The sequence below is a fragment of the Cataglyphis hispanica genome, chromosome 10 (genome assembly GCF_021464435.1).
Source record: "Cataglyphis hispanica isolate Lineage 1 chromosome 10, ULB_Chis1_1.0, whole genome shotgun sequence".
Classification (NCBI taxonomy): Eukaryota; Metazoa; Arthropoda; class Insecta; order Hymenoptera; family Formicidae; genus Cataglyphis; species Cataglyphis hispanica.
Window position 1 is genome coordinate 1566082 of NC_065963.1, and position 19673 is coordinate 1585754.

Below are 19673 nucleotides of genomic sequence, written 5' to 3' on the forward strand. Positions count from 1 at the left end.
TATATAAAGTTTGTCTTTCGGGGCATAACTAGCCTTCGTTTCCGAGTTGCAAAAAATATTTCCAAAAAAAATTTTTTTTAATAACTTTTAAGCAAAAGAAGATAATGTAACAAAATTTGGTGTGCAGCTTAAATTAATAAAGATCTATTAAATATAAAAAAAAAATAACTCACCATATCTATGCCATTGATTAAGATGAGGAATTAATTCTTTTATATTCAATAAACCTTTATTAACTAATTTAAATCACACAAAATTTTGTTGCATTATTTTCCTTTTTTTCAAAAATTAAGTCAAAAGTTAAATAAAAATTTTTTTTTCAAAAAATTTTAACGCTGATATCTCGGAAAAAAGACTCATAATTAAGGCATAACTTTACATAAAAAAAAATCTTTTATTGTTCATAGATGAATACGCTATTTTATTTGTTTCTAACCTTTTTGTTACATCCTATATATATAATATATATTACAAATTTAAATATAATTTATCTCAACGAATATTATACAACTTTTGTATAAAGTCTATTTAATTTTATATTTATTTTTTTCGGCAATTTTTGGAGGCAATAATACTCACTATTGTATTTTCCGATTCTCTCCCACTCTCTGGACATTTAGTTAATAATTTATCATGACATTTTTTGTGTACCGCAGTTTGACATGCTGTAATAAAAAAAAATTCTCTTATAAATTTTGTTAAATTAATAAACTTCACAAAGGAAAAAATAAAAGCTTTACCTTGGCATTGATATCCTTGTTTACCAAAACCCCTGGAATAAAAAAATAGATAATTAAAAAAATGCTTTTTCATATATTATATAATTAAAAATTTTAAAAACATGTAAATATGCGCGCACGCGAAATATAGAACAAAAGATATTTATACAAAGAGTAAAATATCTAAAATGAGATATTACCATAAAAAATCTTTACAAAAGGCGCAAAATGTCGGTTGTCGAAAGAATTTAGCTACGAGTTTATGGCCTCGTACAACGTGTACTTTATTATGTTTAACAGCCCCTCTTCTTTTCGTGATAGCACGTCCAACGTTATTTTCTTGCAATGAAGAGGATGTCGGCGTCGTCGTTTCCACGGGATTCCTTCGAGGAACTCTGGTTCTGTAGACATAAGTCCTGCCTTGCGTCGAAGTTGTCGGTGGTAATTCGGTAGAATTCAGATGTGTCGGTATTCTTGTTCTAAAAAATCATTTGATTAATTTGATTTCTCGTGCATATACACTTCACACAATGTAAAATGTAACAATATATATAATGGTTACATATATAATATGGTCATATATATATAATGGTATATAATGGCTACATACAATGATCTAACTAGACTATTTTCTGTGGAAGTTGAAAAGTAAAATTTATATGAGATTAGATTAATGAATTTTATAGAATAGCTGTTTTATATAGAATGTTCGGAGTCGATTGCATTATCCGTCGTGCAAGTAGAGCAGATAAAATTGAAAAGAAAAATCCTGTACCATTTTTTTTTATAACGCTAAATAAAAGAGTTATTATTGAGTGAAGTCTGGCCAATCATCGCCGATCTTTAACTAGACGCACGTCAGTGAGCCGCGCGCCATAGATGCCAATTTTGCATTTTGTGCACTCTGTCAGCACTTGTGGAGGAAATACATACACAAGCGTGAATCGTGTAATATGCGTAAAACGTTCTGCACACGACCGATGATACCGGTGAGACCAGTCGTGCGCAAATAAAGTGGGTTCAATTGGGTAAGAAAGTCCTTTACCATTTTGCGATTTTTATAATAATTATTGAGAAATTAATTTTAAAAAATTGACCAATTCGCATAAGTATAAGTGTGCAGCGAGAAAGGACGGCCCGGAGACAATTCAAAAATTTGCAGTCGCTAGGTGCGTGACGAAACTTTTGGGAGAAGCGCTTTACAAATGACAACGGTTACGTGTGAGGGATAAATAACAATGGATTATTGCGTCTAAAGGCCATTGCACGTGAAAAAATTTTAGTCGTAATCGTAAGATCGTAAGCAAATCAACCAATCACAGTTAAATATTCTAATTATGTTGTTAGAATGCTTGATTGTGATTGGTCGATTTGCTTATGGTCTTATGATTACGACTAAAATTTTTTCACGTGCAATGTCCTTTAGCACCACACATCAATGGTTTGTCCCTTTTTACTGCGTCCCTCCTTATACTTGCGCGAATTGACTAATCTTTTTAATTAATTTTTCAATATTTATTATGACATTCGCAAAATAATAAAAGACTTTTTTTTATTTTACTTGCTCTACCTACACACGACAGATGGTGCGACTAACTTCGAATATCTGTATACAGAATAGACCATTTTAATAAATCCACAAAAATATCTTAGAAACTTTTTTTTATCTTAAAAAATATTCCGAATAAAAGCTGTAGAATACAAACAAAGCCGTCAAATGGAGGCATAAATTTTTGGGCCTAATGCCTAAGCTTATTGTCAGTCAGGCCCAAGTTTAGTTCTTTCAAATCTTTAGTTTTTTCAAATGGATCCCCATTTATTGCATTTTTATGCTTATCTCAAGCTTATCTCAAAAGCTTTTCAAAACTCTATAATAAAGTATTTTTTTATTAAGTATTTTTTGAGTTATTTTATATCTTAATTTGACATGTGATATTTTGATATAAAATATAAAATATCTCATAAAATATTCAGTTTTTGATAATCTTATCGTAATATAAATTTTTATAATGAGATGAAAGACCATAACAGCATAAATAAAGAGTATTTTTAAAAAGTTTAATCGTCGATAGCCGAAAAAACTTTTCTGTACATTTAAAATTGGTTATCTTAAACCGATGATAATTCTTTTGATCTCATGTAAAAAATAATTTAATTCTCTACAACTTCTGTTTCGATACTTCTTATAAAAAAACGTATCATCACCCTCAATCCTTGCGTTTTTTAGGCAGAAGCATGATTCCTCAACATACATATATTTACGGTATGTGCCTGCAGACATATGGAACCTACAGTTTAAGCCAGTTCCAAACGGCCTAGATTAAAGAGTTGTTCGATACTTTCTGTAAGATACTTTCGGTGATTTGCCGTTGCCATCCGAGAGGTGGTGATCGCGAATCATTCGATATTTCAAGCTCCGGCTAGATTTGTACCCGAGGCCTTCACAGAGAGCAGACGCACAGTTCTCTGCGCCGCAATCATACAAAAAATGCATACTTTTCCTGATATTTGTAAAAATGTATAAAATAATTGTGATTTTTGTAGGCTAACTTTTTTTGACCCATGCTTATACGAAACTTTGTTCAGAATTAAATTTCCTATAAAATCTTATAGTCTGGCAAGAATGTTTGGGCCCACCTTGTATGAAAATATCTGTAAGATTATCAAAAATTATTCCAGATATGATCTTGGCTGGATCATATACTGATTTTGATTAATCAAATTGTCAGTTTTCATTCAACTGATTTACACACAAGACCTTCATATAAATTTGAAGAGTTAATCTGACTCACATATTAATATATGTTTTTAATGTAAAATTTTCTCTTCTATCGATTTCCGATGTCAAAAATGAATCATTCCATTTAAAAAACTAAAATTAACCTTGAAATCACCTTGAACAAGATCATCTATGATAAGCTCAAGATTACTATCGGATATCCCTTTTAAAACCCAACAACTTTTATCTAAAACATTTTTTCATATGATCACTTTCTGCAATGTTAATCAGAGTGCACAATTAAAAATGGAACATCCTGTATGTATGTAGACAGTGCATGTGTGGACGAGAAAAAAGTTCTGCCAAATAAAAAAAAAATTTACAGATGTAAGAGTTTATATGTAAATAAAAGTTAAACTTTGAAAATGTAAAAGTTTATGTATAATTTCCTGGAATATTTGTATGATCAATAATTTTAATGATCTATTTAATGGGTGAAAAGTGATGAAAGAGTTTATGTTCAATAAGAATTTCATCATATTCCTGAGATAATACTAATAATTTAATATTAATTAAAAGAGGATATAGCTTCATTTCTTTAGAAAAAAAAGTTGCAAAAATTTTTTTATTATTTTTTTATACTTTTTAATTTATCAATATATTTACAAATAGAAAATTTATGTTTGGAAACCAAAAGAAAAAATTATTGAAAGGTCAACAACCACATAATTTGAGTATAACTGGGAGTGAGTCTCGATTGCGCACATTACAGATCAGATACGACAAAATTTCCCGATCGGACACACTCCTGATCGGACACAGATCCAATCGGACACAGATTCGATCGGACACCGGTCTGATCGAACACGGGCCCGATCGGACACAGGCTCGATCGAACACACAGACGCTATACCAAAGTACATGCATGAACAGGAAGCGCGTGCGCGCGCGCGCGCACACACACACAGGAGGGGGGTGCAAGGCCCCATCCCGCACCCTCCCCACCGGTAGACAGGATGGACCTCGTTTTACAACTTACAAAGTACATGCTACAGTGTCCGATCGGGCCCGTGTCCAATCGGATCGGTGTCCAATTTGGAGTGAGTCTCGATTGCGCACATTACAAATCGGACACGACAAAATTTCCCGATTGGACACAGACCCGATCGGACACAGTCCCAATCGGACACAGTCTCAATCGGACACAGGCTCGTTCGGACACAGATCCAATCGGATACAGTTCCGATTAGACATATACTGTTGCTATCAGACACAGTCCCAATTGGACGCAGTTTCGATCGGACACATATGGTTGCAAATTGGACACCGACCTGATTGGACACATGCCCGATTGGACACCGGTACAATCGGACACCGGCTCAATCGGACACCGACTGGAATGGATACAGGCTTGATCGGACATAGACGCTATACCAAAATACATGCATGGACAGGACGCACGCACGCGCGCGCACACACATACACGGGGAAGTGCAAGGGGGGCCTTCGGTCTCCCTCGCCGGTAGGAAGGGTGTACCTTGCTTTACAATTTACAAAGTACATGCTACAGTGTCGGGCCGGTGGCCGATCGGATTGGTGTCCGATCGGGCCTGTGTCCAATCAGGTTGGTGTCCAATTTTCAACCATATGTGTCCGATCGAAACTGTGTCCGATTGAGCCTGTGTCCGATTGGGACTGTGTCCGATAGCAATAATATAAGTCCAATCGGGACTGTGTCCGATCGGGTCTATGTCCGATCGAATTTGTGTCCAATCGGAAAATTTTGTCGTGTCCGATCCGTAATGTACGCAAACGGGACGATTCCCCAATTTGCAACCATATGTGTCCGATCGAAACTGTGTCCGATCGAGCCTGTGTTTGATCGGGACTGTATCCGATCCGTAATGTGCGCAAACGGGACGATCCCATAACTGGACTATCTAGAAATTATCAGATCTTATTTCAAACAGATATTTATAATAAATTAGTATATGCAGCTGTTTTTCTTTTTTAATATAATTAAGGGGATCCAATAGGTCTGTTTTATCGATCAAAACACGAATATTAAGTTAAAGAGCTTAATCTTTTTGTTTATTATAGATATCAACAAATCCTTTTCCATAAGTAAAGTATACGTAATAACGGAATAAGTTAGATATAATTTCTTATAAAAAGTAAAAAAGAATTAAAAAATTACAGTTTTGTTATCGGCTTCTGCTGTTAACATTTATTTAACATAAAAGATTTGTAATCTACTCGTATCTAATTAGTAAATCACGCACTCGGTATTTCATCAAAGAGTATCTGTGAATTTAGAGAAATGAATTTAGAAGCTTTGTAAAAAAGATAATGAATCTAAAATTTTTGTACATATGTGTGTGCGCAAAATTGAAACTCAAGAGTAAAAGATTAGTTGCGTGATGTCGCGATAGAGCTGCAATCTTACCTGACAAAGACAGACATAATCGTACTATCTTTGTCTCTTTCATGTATGTAGAGCAAAATACATGTATGCAGAGTACGCATACACTAACATTATTGCAGTTTCTCTATTTTTCTTTTTCAATCATACACTCTGTCTCTTTCTAATCGCTCGCTCACTATGTACTACCTATCATTTCATGCTCCTCGCATATTCACTTATACGTTCACTTGCGCTTCTTTCTCTCTCGCTCTCTCTTTCTCTCTCTCTCTATCTCTCTCTTCTTTTGTTCATTTAGTTTTCTTTCATTCCCATTATTATATCTTTATATTTGTTCAACATTTATTCTTATCTTTCTACACGTAAATAGATAGATAAATAAATTTATGTATTTTTATTTTATACAACATAAATGAGATATACAATACAAGTTATTTTCTTTTTTTATTTTATTATAGTTAAATACAATAAATATACAAAAACACACACACATGTATAATACTTTTTTTATTTATATAAATATATAGTGTTTCATTTATGTCTATAAAATAAATATGAATAAATTTATTATCATGTAGAAAAACAAAAATACAAAGAATAAAAATAAAACAAATAAAAGAATATAATAGTGGCAATGAATACAATAAAGAACAAGCAGAGGAAAAAAAGAGAAAGAGAGAGAGAGAGAGAGAGAGAGAGAGAGAGAGAAAGAGAACAAAGAGAGAGACAGAAAGAGAAAGAGAGAGAGAGAGGGAGAAAGCAGCATGACTAACGTATAAACAAATAAGCGAAAAGTGATATATAATTTTTGTGACAATATTATAAAATATGGATAAGAATGTTAGGATGAAAATAAGGAATTAAAAATTAAATATATAATTAAAATATATATTAAAAAAAAACTTTTATTTTATTTCTATTTCATTATATGTGTGTTTCAATATATATGCGTATGCGTGTGAGTGAGCGTGTGCGTGCGCGTGTGTGTATGTGTGAATATGTAAGTGTGTGTGTGCATGTGTGATAACTAAATATAAATATAAATATAAAATGTATATATCCGGATGTATGTTTAAAAAATTGTATGTATCCGGATGGTGCGAACGGTGGATGGTCTCAAGATAATTAATTCGAGCCGATTCCAACGTGCGCTGTTGCCACATGATTAGCAGTATCGAGAAAGAAAGAGAGAGAGAGAGAGAGAGAGAGAGAGAGAGAGAGCGAGAACAAATAAGGAGCAAGTGAGATAACTAACATGGACGAGTTTTGAAGTCTCGCTCGCAAGGCTTTCTTTATCTATAATCTCTCGCGTTATATATCGTTACTGTAAAATTTTTGTTTTTCGCACTTATTGATTTGAAAATAATTACAATGAATTAATGAATGATATTTTACCGATTAAAATAATACTAAACACGATATAAGTCGCATAATTTTTAATCAATTATGTAATTAAAATTATAATTCCTATTTTATTAAAAATAATCCGATTTATATCATATTTAGTGTCAAGTTTAATCGCAAAAATGTAATTAATCCATTACAATTATTTTCAGATATATAAAATGCAAAATATAGAATTTTTATTTTCTATAGTAAGGTGTCATATATACGTCAAAGAACGTCAAAGACAGATAAAGGGCCTGGCGAGCGAGACTTCGGAGCTCTTTGATTTGTCATCTCGCTTGCTCCTTCGTTATTTCTTGCTCTCTCTTTTGTCGACTTTTCAGCATCGGGATCTTTCCTTATCTATAAAATATAAATTTTTTATAGAATAAAAACTGAAACTTGCATTTTGCATTTTATCAGTATGAATATAAATATAATGGATTAATGAGATTCTTACGATTAAAATGATACCAAACATGACATAAATCGGATTATTTTTCAATCAATTATCTAATTATGATTACTTATTTCATTTAAAATTATACGATTTATATCGTATTTAGTATCATTTTTATCGCAAGAATGTCATTAATCCATTATATTTATATTCATTTTGATAAAATGCAAGTTTAAGTTTTTTTTTTTATAAAATGTTCATATTTTATAGATAAATAAAAAAAGATCTTCGATGCCGATGCATCCGATACGTGCCCGTATCGTCCGCATCATCCAGATATGTACCTGCGCTAATATGTGCAGAGATACTCTTTTACAATTTTTTTTTTCAATATAAAATAACTGCTAAATTGATTTTATACATAAAAACATTATTTCTATTTTACGAAAAAATTATATAAAATTAACTATTTATATGTATATTAATATGGATTATTCTGTATAATTAATAATAATTGTATTATCTTTATATATTACACATTATATGTTATATACAAGGTGTCCCTCAAAATTTCGAAATTTGGGCAGTAAGTCAGTTGTACACACACATACAAGCAAACAGACACACGCGATCGTATTAATGCGCGACAGGCTCAATCTCAAGGCCATTGCACCTTAAAAAATTTTAGTCATAATCGTAAAGCCGTAAGTAAATCAACCAATCACAATTCAAACATTCTTATTATGTTTTAGAATATTTGATTGTGATTGATCAATTTTCTTACGGCATTATGATTACGACTAAAATTTTTTAACGTGTAATGGCCTTCAGTTTGTCGCGTATGTGTTATCCGTACGCATAACAAGAGATTATCGTGTATTGTTACAGCACGTTATTACACGTTGAAGTTTTTTTTTGTGTACAATTTTTAATATATAGTGTGTGGGGACGCAATAAGACGCAAATATAATGAGAAAAGCTTGCCTCTGTTATTATATTAGTATTTTAAAATACTAATTACTGGTATAGTATTTAGTTGTCAGAAGCGATTCGTGAGCTGGTTGTTTTTTCACACCAAATGCGTTTTGCATGTGCGCTTTAGTTAAAAAATGAATGTTAGAGGCGATCAATTCGTAAACTAGTTGTTTTTTCATATCAAATGCGTTTGCATGGGCGCTTTGGTTAAAAAATAAATGCCAGAGGCGATCAATTCGTGAGCTGGTTGTTTTTTCATACCAAATGCGTTTTGCATGTATGCTTTAGTTAAAAAATAAATGCCAGAGGCGCTCAATTCGTGAGCTGGTTGTTATTTCACACAAGATGCAATTTGCATGTGTGTTAAAAAATAAATGCCAGAGACGATCAATTCGTGAGCTGGAGAGGATATTTTGGAAAAATCTCAAAATATGTATACTTATGTCCTACTAATATATAAACTTTCACATTTATGTGGTGAAAAAGTTTATAATACTGAGCTCTCGATCATATCAATTATATCGATATACTAACGATGATAAAGAATTATTATCGTATTCATAAAGCTTATTATGATATGCAAAAAAATACCAAGACAAAAAACTCATTGCGAAGATTATCTTTATTGCAGAGACAAAAAGAATATATGGTTGTGTCTCACAAGAATAGGCGATGGAGGGGCCTTTCTTTATTTACAATATCCAAGATATTGGAAATTCATTATTTTGTCGCGATTGAGATAAATATATAATGTGTTGTAAATGTTTGTAAATTTATACTACAAATACATAAACATTTACATATATAACAATTATATATATATATTATGTATTCACACATACACACACGCACACGCACACGCACACGCACACGCACACGCACACGCACACGCATATATATATATATATATATATATATATATATATATATATAATATTATATACATATATAAAATTTTATATATGTATGTATATGTATAATATATTATATATGTGTATACATAAATATGTATATATAAGAATATGGACACAAATAATCAAATGGCATTTCTCTTAAAAAATATATAGAAGAGTACACATTATTATGTAAGCAATATTCAAAATGAGTTCAATGTAATAAAAAAACGCATGTATATTTTACTATCACACGCTTAGATATGTTTGGATATATATGCCAGACAATAAAACAGTAAAAATATATTGTAATATTCTTATTTGAATATATAAAACACAATGCAATAATTGCGTCTTCTGTTATGCATGTTTGAATTAATTTTATACTGTCGGTAATAGCGGAACTACAAATGCCGGTATTATCGGCAAATTTAATTACGTTTAGATGAGGGCGCTAACCCATCGGAGTTCGCCCGTCGCTTAAGGATTCCCTTAATATATAAATGTTATTAATATATAAATGTTATTTTATTTGCAGTATAACGAGATCTACAGCAAACATTATTCTTATAAGTATTCTTAGACAATCTTAGAAAATCTTAGAAAATTTCATAAGGAGCTAGAAGATCATAATTTAAGTCTATTAATTCTATAAAGTCTAAGTAAGTCTATTAAGGCTATTAATTTACATGATGTGATTCTTTTAAAAAAAAGAAATGATTGCATCTTTAGTAGCTAAGAATGCGTGAGTGTTGGATAAACATATCATAAGTAATGGTTTTGAAGAAGCGCGCTTCTGGCTGCTCAATAAGGTAATAACACGCGTAAACGTAGCGGCGTATATGAAATCGGTTCTGTCCGATTGCGTGAACACTGAGTCATGTCAGTCGCTGTCTGTCGCTGTAAGAACGCAGATCTACTAAAGATACGTGACCATTCGGATCAAATAGATTTTATCGCATCATTGTTACCAACTCCTTCATAAACTTTATAGTCATCACGCACATACTGTCTGAGTCTCTTTCACTTAAAAATTTCGCGATCCTTAAAAATTTACAACAGGTTATGGGCCCGAAAAGACAGAGCGTGATAAAATTGGTAAGAATCAACAGTAACCAATTTTGAGTGAGACAAAGACATTAAAAACAACGTTTAATAGCATACTCCGATCACGTGAATAGCAAAAAAAAAAAACAAAAAAAAACAAGATGGCCAAAGTCGACGAGTTATGATGCTGGAAAAACTGGTTGACGTGGAAAGTTTTCAAATTTGGAAGTTTAAAATATTAATCATATTATATATCAATTAAAGGCAAATGGTTTATATCAAACCATTATTGAAGAATTAGTTGAGGCATTTCGCACAACTGAGTGAAATAAAAAAGATGCACACGCACAAAAAATGATAGTAACGACGGTCAAGGATCGTTAATGCACATAATCAATTGCGATTCTGCGTACAAAATGTGGATCAAATTGCAAGCAATAGAGAATATCAGAGAGATTCTGAACAGCAAAAATGTAATTTAGATTTCTTTAGTTATACGTTCGAGGAAAATGTAGACATAGCGACTCAAATATCTAAATTACAAAATACAGCGCACAAACTAAAAATATTGGAAACGGATATCACAGAAAGTATAGTAATATCGAAGATTCTGACGATATTACCTGATGCTTATAAACACTTTAGGAGCGCGTGGGACTCCACAAATTCAGATCAAAAGACATTGGAAAACCTGACGGCGAGACCTTCTACAAGAAGAAGCGAGAGGACAAGCAGAAAAAGAGGCACCGGTGGCATTTAAGACTCAAGACAAAAAAATGCTTCAAATGTAGGCCACGTAGCCAAGGACTGTAAAATCAGAAATCAATTATATAAAAACTAAAAAATGTTTTTCGTGTAATGAAACTGACCATTTTTCGTCAAATTGTTCCATGAAATCAAACCAAAAAGGCTGCTCTATATATAAGAAAATTAACCATGTAGACAAAGATTGTTTTTATCGAAAATAGGAAGACAAAATATGTTTCCTCGTGCAAGACAATTCTGAACATACGCAATGGATTGTAGATTCCGAGAGTACGTCCCACATGGTAAATGATAAAACTCTGTTTAAGTTTATTGAGAAGCTAGACACAAGAGTCGATTTAACAAAGAATAACGAATCAATGCAAGGACATGGAGTTGGTGTTGTTGAATTATAAGAATGTAAATTAAAAAATGTAATGTATGTTCCAGAACTGTCTACCAATTTGATTTCAGTCGATGCTATAACGGATCAAGGCGAAGAAGTGGTGTTTACAAGAAACGAAGTGTTAATCCAAAAAAAGGGAAAAATACAACTGAAAATACAATTGAAAAACGGAAATGGCTTATATGAAATCGTATTATAGAAAGACCATACAAGGTCATATCTGACAAATAATAAGAAGGAAAATGGAAGAGAATATGCTAACGAAGACTTGCAAAATTGGTGCGACAAAAAGGAATTGAAATCGATTATACCATACCATACACATCACAACTAAATGGAAAAGCAGAATGTTTGAATCACAGTCTTATGGAAAAGACAAGATCTCTAATGTTCGGTTCGACGCTAAATAAAAATATATGGGGTGAAGCGGTTTATGTAGCCGCATATCTACACAACAGATCGACTACGCCCTTTGAAAAGGTGGAAGGAGAGAAACCAAATTTAAATCGCATCCGCATTTTTGATTGTGAAGTATTTGCGAGAAAACCATTGCATAAAAACCACTTAAAAAACTAGACGAGAGAAGCAAAAAGCATATTTTCATCGGCTATACACCGACGGGTTCGATTGTGGGATCCAGAAAATCGAAAAATAACAATAGCCAGTGATGGAACTTCTGTTTCCGATGCGAAATAGTGAGTGTGGACGAAAGTGCGTTAGTAGAAAGAATGGGCGAAAAAGACAGAAAGGAGTAAGAGAGAGAGCAAGCGAGGAGTGAGAGTGGAAGAGTGGAGTGGAGGCGAAGATAGAGAAGGAGGAATAGCAGAAAAATAGAAGAGTAAAGGCCATTGCATGTTAAAAAAATTTAGTCGTAATCGTAAAGCCGTAAGTAAATCAACTAATCACAGTTCAAGCATTCTTATTATGTTTTAGAATGTTTGATTGTGATTGATCAATTTTCTTACGGCCTTTATGATTACGACTAAAATTTTTTAACGTGCAATGGCCTTAAGAGGTTAGAAAAACCTATTAGAGAGAGAAGGGTCGATCACGTGATAGGCGATGAGACGATGAGGCGAAAAGAAACGGGAGTATATGATAGATAGAGTGGAGACTAGAGAGTTAGGCGCGGAGAGTGGGAGAAGATATAAGAAAATAGATAGAATGGCGACCGAGCAGGTAGAAATGGAGAACGTACAGGGAGTAGATAAATTACATAGAGAAGCGACAGGACAGAAGAAAGAGATAACAGAGAGGAGAACTATAGAGGAAAAGAGAAAAATTATGAAGGTAAAAGAGGGAATGAAGAGAGGGAGCAGGGGAAGCATAGGAAATATAGAAGAAATATGGAAAAGGAAAAGGGAACTGATGGAAGGATGGGAAAAAAGAACAGAGGAGGAAATGGAAGGAAAAGAAAGACGAAGAGTTCAAGAATAAAATGGAATAGGGAAAGGAGAGGAAGAAGAGATTGAAAGAGATGGAATGAAGAATGGAAGGAATGAAGGAAGGAATAAGGAGGATATGGAAGATATGGAAATGAAGAGATGGAGGAGAAATGGAATGGAAAGAAAGAGAGGAATGAGAAGGAAGGGAGAGAAATGGAATGGAGGAAATGGAAAGAGAAATAAGAGGATGGAAATGAAGGAATGGAAAGGAAGGAAGGAATGGAAGAGTGGAAGAAATGAAATGGAAGGAAAGGAAGAATGAGAAAGAGAAGGAAATGAGAAATAAGGAATAAGAATGGACGATCAACATAGAAAGAACGGAAGATGAGAGGGAAGTTAGAGGAGATAGCGAGGCGGGAGGGAGGAAAGGGGAAGAGAGTATGGGTAAGCTATGGAAAAATGGTGAAGATGGGAAGAGGAGGAGGAGAGATCGTATGGAATCGAAGGAATGTATGGAGAGACTGGGAAGGGATTAGAGAGGAAAGGAGAGAAGGAGGAATGAGAGAAAGGATAACTTGGAATGGAATAAGGAAAAGGATAAGAGATATGGATGGATGGAATGGATGGATGGATAGAGGAAAGAGACAGATGGAAGAGATGGAGAAAGGAAAGGAAGAGTGAGGGGGAATAGGAAGAGTGAAGAAACATGAAGAGGAAGGAAGGGAAGAAGAGGAAGAATGGTAGGAAGAGAAGAAACTAGGAATAGTATGGAATGGAACATGGATAGGAAACTAGAGAGCTTGAAAAGTTAGGTGGAAGAAGGGGAGAAAATAGTAAAGACAATAGTAGAGGGAGATTTTAACGCAAGGACAGAAGAGAAAGGAGAATGGATGAAAGAAGAGGAAATAGAGAAAGTGGAAAAAAGAAAAAATCGAAAGATAAGAAAATAAATGGTGAAGGAAAGAAAATGATAGAATGCATAAAGAATAGGGGGCAACAAATGGAACGGACGAGGGGAATTCACATATGTAGGGGAAAGGGGGAAACGGTGATTGACTACATTATAAGTGATGAAAATATTAGAGAATAGAAAGATTAGAAAGAAAGAAAGAAGATAGAAAGATTAGAAATAGAAGAATAAGTAGATTTAGACTATCTGCCGGTGATTACATGGATAAAATAAAGCAAGAATAGAGGAGAGAGGAAACAAATCTCCTCTCTCCTCTATTCCTTTTCTTTTATCCACGCTCTCTTTGGAGAGGGCAGAATAAGAAAATGGGGGGTTTGGGACAAAAAGAGAAAAAAGAATTTTAGAAAGGAGTTAGGAACGGTGAGAAGAGGGAAGGAAGGAATACAAAAGGAGATAAAGATAATTAAAAAGAGGTTAAGAGTAGAAAGGTGCCAAGAGAGGAAAGGAGTAAAAAAGGGAAACAGAAAGGGATGGTGAGATGAGGAATGTAAAGTAAGAAAAAGGAAAGTGAGAAGAGAATTAAGAAAGTGGAGAAAAAAGAGAAGAAGGTAATAGGTATAAAGAGAAAAAGGAATATAAAGAGATATGCGAGGAAAAGAAAAATGAAGAAAGAAATAGGATAGTGAGAGAGGCAGGGAAGCAAGAACAGAAAGTTAGCTTGGGAATTAGTAAAGAAAAAGAGGAAAGGAAGAAAGAGGGTGAACGAAGAGATAGAGATGGAAGAATGGAAGAAATGCTTTATGAGATATAGGAAGGAAAGAAGAGGAAGAAAAGAAGAGATGAAAGAGAAGAAACAGAAACTAAAACAGGAGGAAGTGAAGAGAGCAGATCTAAAAAGGGGAGAAGCGATTGGTCAGGATAGATTTCCAAATGAGGTATAGAAGTACGGAGGGGAGAATTTAGAAAATTGGATATGGAAGGAATGTAAGAGGGTATGGAACGGAGAGGGTTGGCCGAAAGAATGGAAAGAGGGAATCATAGTACCAATAATCAAGAAAAGGAGGGGAAAGGAGACAAAGGATGATAGAGAAGTAACGTTGATGCCGTCATTATATAAAATATATATGGCGGTATTAGGTGAAAAGTTGAAAGAAGAGATAGAAACAAAAGGGGTTTTATCAGAAAGCCAGGCAGGATTTAGAAGGTATGGAAATGATATACCAGATTTATGCTTTGAACTATGTAATAAACAGACAGTTAGGTAAGAAAGGAGGGGAAATAGCGGCAGTGCTTATAGATCTGAGGGCGGCGTTTGATTTAGTGGACAGGGAGATTCTAATAAGGGCAATGAGAGCAAGGGAAATAAGAGAAGGTTTGGTTTGATAAGGGAAACAAAAGGGTAAAAGTAGGAGGAGAAGACAGAAGAGAAATTCTGGACAGCAAAGGGGCTGAGGCAGTCTGTCCACTGAGTCCAATGCTTTTTATATATATAGTATTGGCAGATCTAGAGGACAAAACGAGAAAAGAAGGATGGGGAGGAATAAAATTAGGAGAAGGGAAAATATATACACTAACATATGCGGTCGATGGAGTGATGTTGGCAGAAGAGGAAGAGGATTTGAGAACGATGCTTAGTAGAATAGAAAGATACTTAGAGAAAAAGAATCTTTAATTAAAAATAAAATAAAAACAAAAGTATTGAGATTTAGGATGGGAAGGGGACGGATAAAAAAAGTAGACTGGAGATGTAAGGGGAAAAAATTAGAGAAAGTGAAGCAATTCGGATATTTGTGATATCGGAATAGTGATGAGGAAGATATGGGGAATAGGAAAAAGACTATGGGGAAAGGAATGGGATAGAAGATTGTGGCTATATAATACGATGGTATGGACGGTAATGGGGCGAGGATATGGAGTGGAAGGAGAGAAAAAAGATAGAAGGGGGACATGAAAGGTATTTGGAATGGACGATGGGGACGGATTGGAGAAGCTGATGGATGAATAGAGAGAATGAGAGTAGAAGGAATGGAGAAAGATAAAGGGAAGGAAGGGAGAAGAAATAGCAAAAAAATGTTGAATAGAGATGAAGAAAAGGTAGAAAAGAGAAAGAATAATTGGGGGTTGGGAACAAAAAAGAATGAAATTTCTTAGTAAAAGAGGTTCAAGAAGGGGAAGAAGAAAAAATAGGTTATGAAATTCTGGAAGAGAGAAACAAAAATACAAGAGAAAGAAAGGATGAAGAAAATAGGAGAGTAGCGATATAATAAGTGGTATAGAAGAGAGAGGGATAAAGAGGTGCCAGAATATCTGAAAAGTTGGGCGGAAAATAGATGGAAAAGAATAATTAGATTCAGAATGGGAAATGAAATAAAAGAAGGGTTATATTGGGATAGTGAAGATAAGAGGATAGAGTCTGTGGGAGAGAGGAAGAGACATGGAAACAAATATGGGAGGAATGTATAGGAGGAGGGAGAAGTAGAGAAGAGAGAGGAGATAGGAGAGAGAGGAATGGAGAGAGCAGAGAAAATGAGAAAAGATACAGCGGAAGCGGAGTTCCACTTAGAATAAGCCGTAGGAGGAAATAGAATAAGGTGGAAATAGAAATAATAGGTTAAGAAAGCGCAATACAAATAAGATATAGATAAGAGGTAGAAAGAAGACAGGACAAAGAGAGAGAATAGAATAAATAGAGAGGCGGAAGAATGGAGATATGTAGAATAAGTAATTTTAAGATTTTTGTAACAAATTGTAACCCCATAGGGGAATCAATAAAATTTATACATACATACATACAATAATCAGAGACGTACAATTCAACGAAAATATTTTAAAATCAATGGAGAACAAACGTTTTAGTTTTCCAAAAAATTTTACGAAAGAATACAAGATATAGAAAAAGAAGAAAATAAAGGGAAAGGAAATATCATAGAAGACAACCAACTTGCTGATGAAGAAGAAAAATATTCTTATAATTCTGCTAATGGAGATAGCGAAGAACCTTACGAACTAGAAACAAGACACATCACCCCAAGAGACCGCGGAAAAGGACATAAGAAGATCAAAGACTTCAAAGAACTCCGAGCAGGTATAATGAATATGAATTAACTTATCATGAAGCTGTTAACAGATCCTGAAAAACAAAATTGGTTACGGCCATACAAGAAAAAAAAAGGCACAAATTAAAAACAAAACATGGAATCTGGTCGACATAGTACAAGGTGTCAAACCACTGACGAGTTCATGGATATTTAAAGTAAAGGATAACGGGCACTACAAAGCAAGGTTGATCATAAGAGGATGCAAACAGAAATATAGTATGGATTATGAAGAGATTTTCAGTCCCATGGTGAATCCAAATTTACTGATAAGTCTATTTGCTAGCGGCGGATAAGGATAGTCAAATAATATCTTTTGATGTAAAAATTGCCTTTCATTACGGTAACTTAAAAACAAATATTTACATGTATCTATCTGATAGTTTTAACTGTAAGAATAAATTGTGTAAATTAAACAAGTCCTTATATGACTTGAAACAAGCGTCGTTAAACTGGAATAAACGTTTCACACATTTCAAAAATAATTACAAAATAATTTAGAATTAACAATTAAGAATAAACAATTAAAAACTGATCAATGCATATTTAAACATAAGACAGGTAACATTAGCCATTTATATAGATGAAGGTATATTAATAAGTAAAAATCTGAAAGAAATAAACATGCTCGTAAGAAATTTGGAAAAGAAATTTGAAATTAAAGTAGAGAAAAATCCGAGAATTTTTTTAGGAAATTATAAAAACAGAAATGAGTATATAAAACTGTCAGACGTTGTTTGCGAAGCGAATATTACAAAGATTTGGCATGGAAAGTGCAAAAGTTGTAGATACTCCCGTAATAAAACAGGATAATGTGACTCAAATACGTTAAATACAAATTTTCCTTTATAGAGAAGCAATAGGTGGTAGCTTGTTGTATTTGACGAACAAAACACGTCCCGATTTAGCTTGTCAATCTAGCGAGTAAGCATATTGAAAAACCTTCAAATTATGATGTAGCAGTAAACAAATATTTAAATTTCTTAAAGGCTAGATAAAAGAATAAAATTTTTTAATAATTCAAGGAATGATGATATTATGGCTTTTTGCGATTTGAATTTTGATGGAGATAATGACTCTAGGAAAAGCACAACAGGATATGTAATATTTTTCCGCGAAGATCCTATCGCCTGGTGTTCTAAAAAACAATCAACGATAGCTCTCTCAAGCACAGAGGCTGATTACATAGCCGCGTCCAAATGTTGTAAAGAATTGTTACATGTTAACTCGTTATTGAAACAAATGTTAAAAAATTCTGTGAAGAAAATGTTAAAAATAGATAATCAAAGTATTATTAGTCTAATAAAAAATCGAATTACAAACAAACGTTCCAAGTATATCGATGTACGTTTTGTGCATGAAATGTACAAATCTGATTCGATTAATATAGAATATTGTCTGATAGATATACAAGTAGCAGATGTCTTAGCAAAACCGCTGGATAAAGTAAAATTTAATGAATTAATTAAGGAAATAGTAGGGAAAGAAGAAAGTAGAAACTTAAGATATTGATTAAGGAAATAGTAGGGAAAGAAGAATGTAGAAACTTAGGATATATATGTATATATATATATATATATATATATATATATATATATATATATGTATAACGTAGAAATGCGCGCATCTTGCAAAATTAGGGAGGTGTGTTGGATATTATAAGAAATGATTTTAAAGAAGCGCGTTTCTGGCTGCCCAATGAGGAAATAATACACGCGTAAACACAGCTATGTACGTGAGATCGGTTCTGTTCGATTGCGTGAATAACGAGTCGTGTCAGTCTCTGTCTGTCGCTATAAGAACGCAAATCTACTAGAGATACGTGATCATTCGGATCAAACAGATTTTATCGTATCATTGTTATCAGCTCCTTAATAAATTTTATAGTCATCACGCACATACTGTCTGAATCTCTTTCACTTAAGAATTTTATGATCCTTAAAAAAGCATTTATCAGCTCCTTAATAAATTTTATAGTCATCACGCACATACTGTCTGAATCTCTTTCACTTAAGAATTTTATGATCCTTAAAAAAGCATTAAAAAATAAAGGCAAGAGAATATCTCTATCGCGGAGAAAGAAGTTTGACAGGTGAAATTGTTCGATATGAAAGACGGTCTGTTCTAATAAAGATATATATATATATATATATATATATATATATATATATATATATATATATATACATATATATATATATATATATATATATATATATATATATGAGATTTAGTCGATACTTTATAAATTTATATAATAAAAATTTTAATGATGTTTGTTTTTTAAAATATAAACAGAGTTTTGTGAGATGAGAGAAGCGGTGATAGATAAAGTAACTAGAAAACTGTTGGATAACGTACGTAAAAAAAGAGAATCGGACAAAGTATCTACTGAATTATGTCAGGAAAAACAGAAAAGAAAGTTAGCAAAGTAATCGGTTACATTTGCATCAAGAAAATGAAGAATATGTCATTACTGAATTTCTGAGAGAAATGGCAAGAATTTCAACAATTTGCAATTAGCAACATAATAAATTTAAATATATTCAAATTGCTAGTATTTTGCATAAAT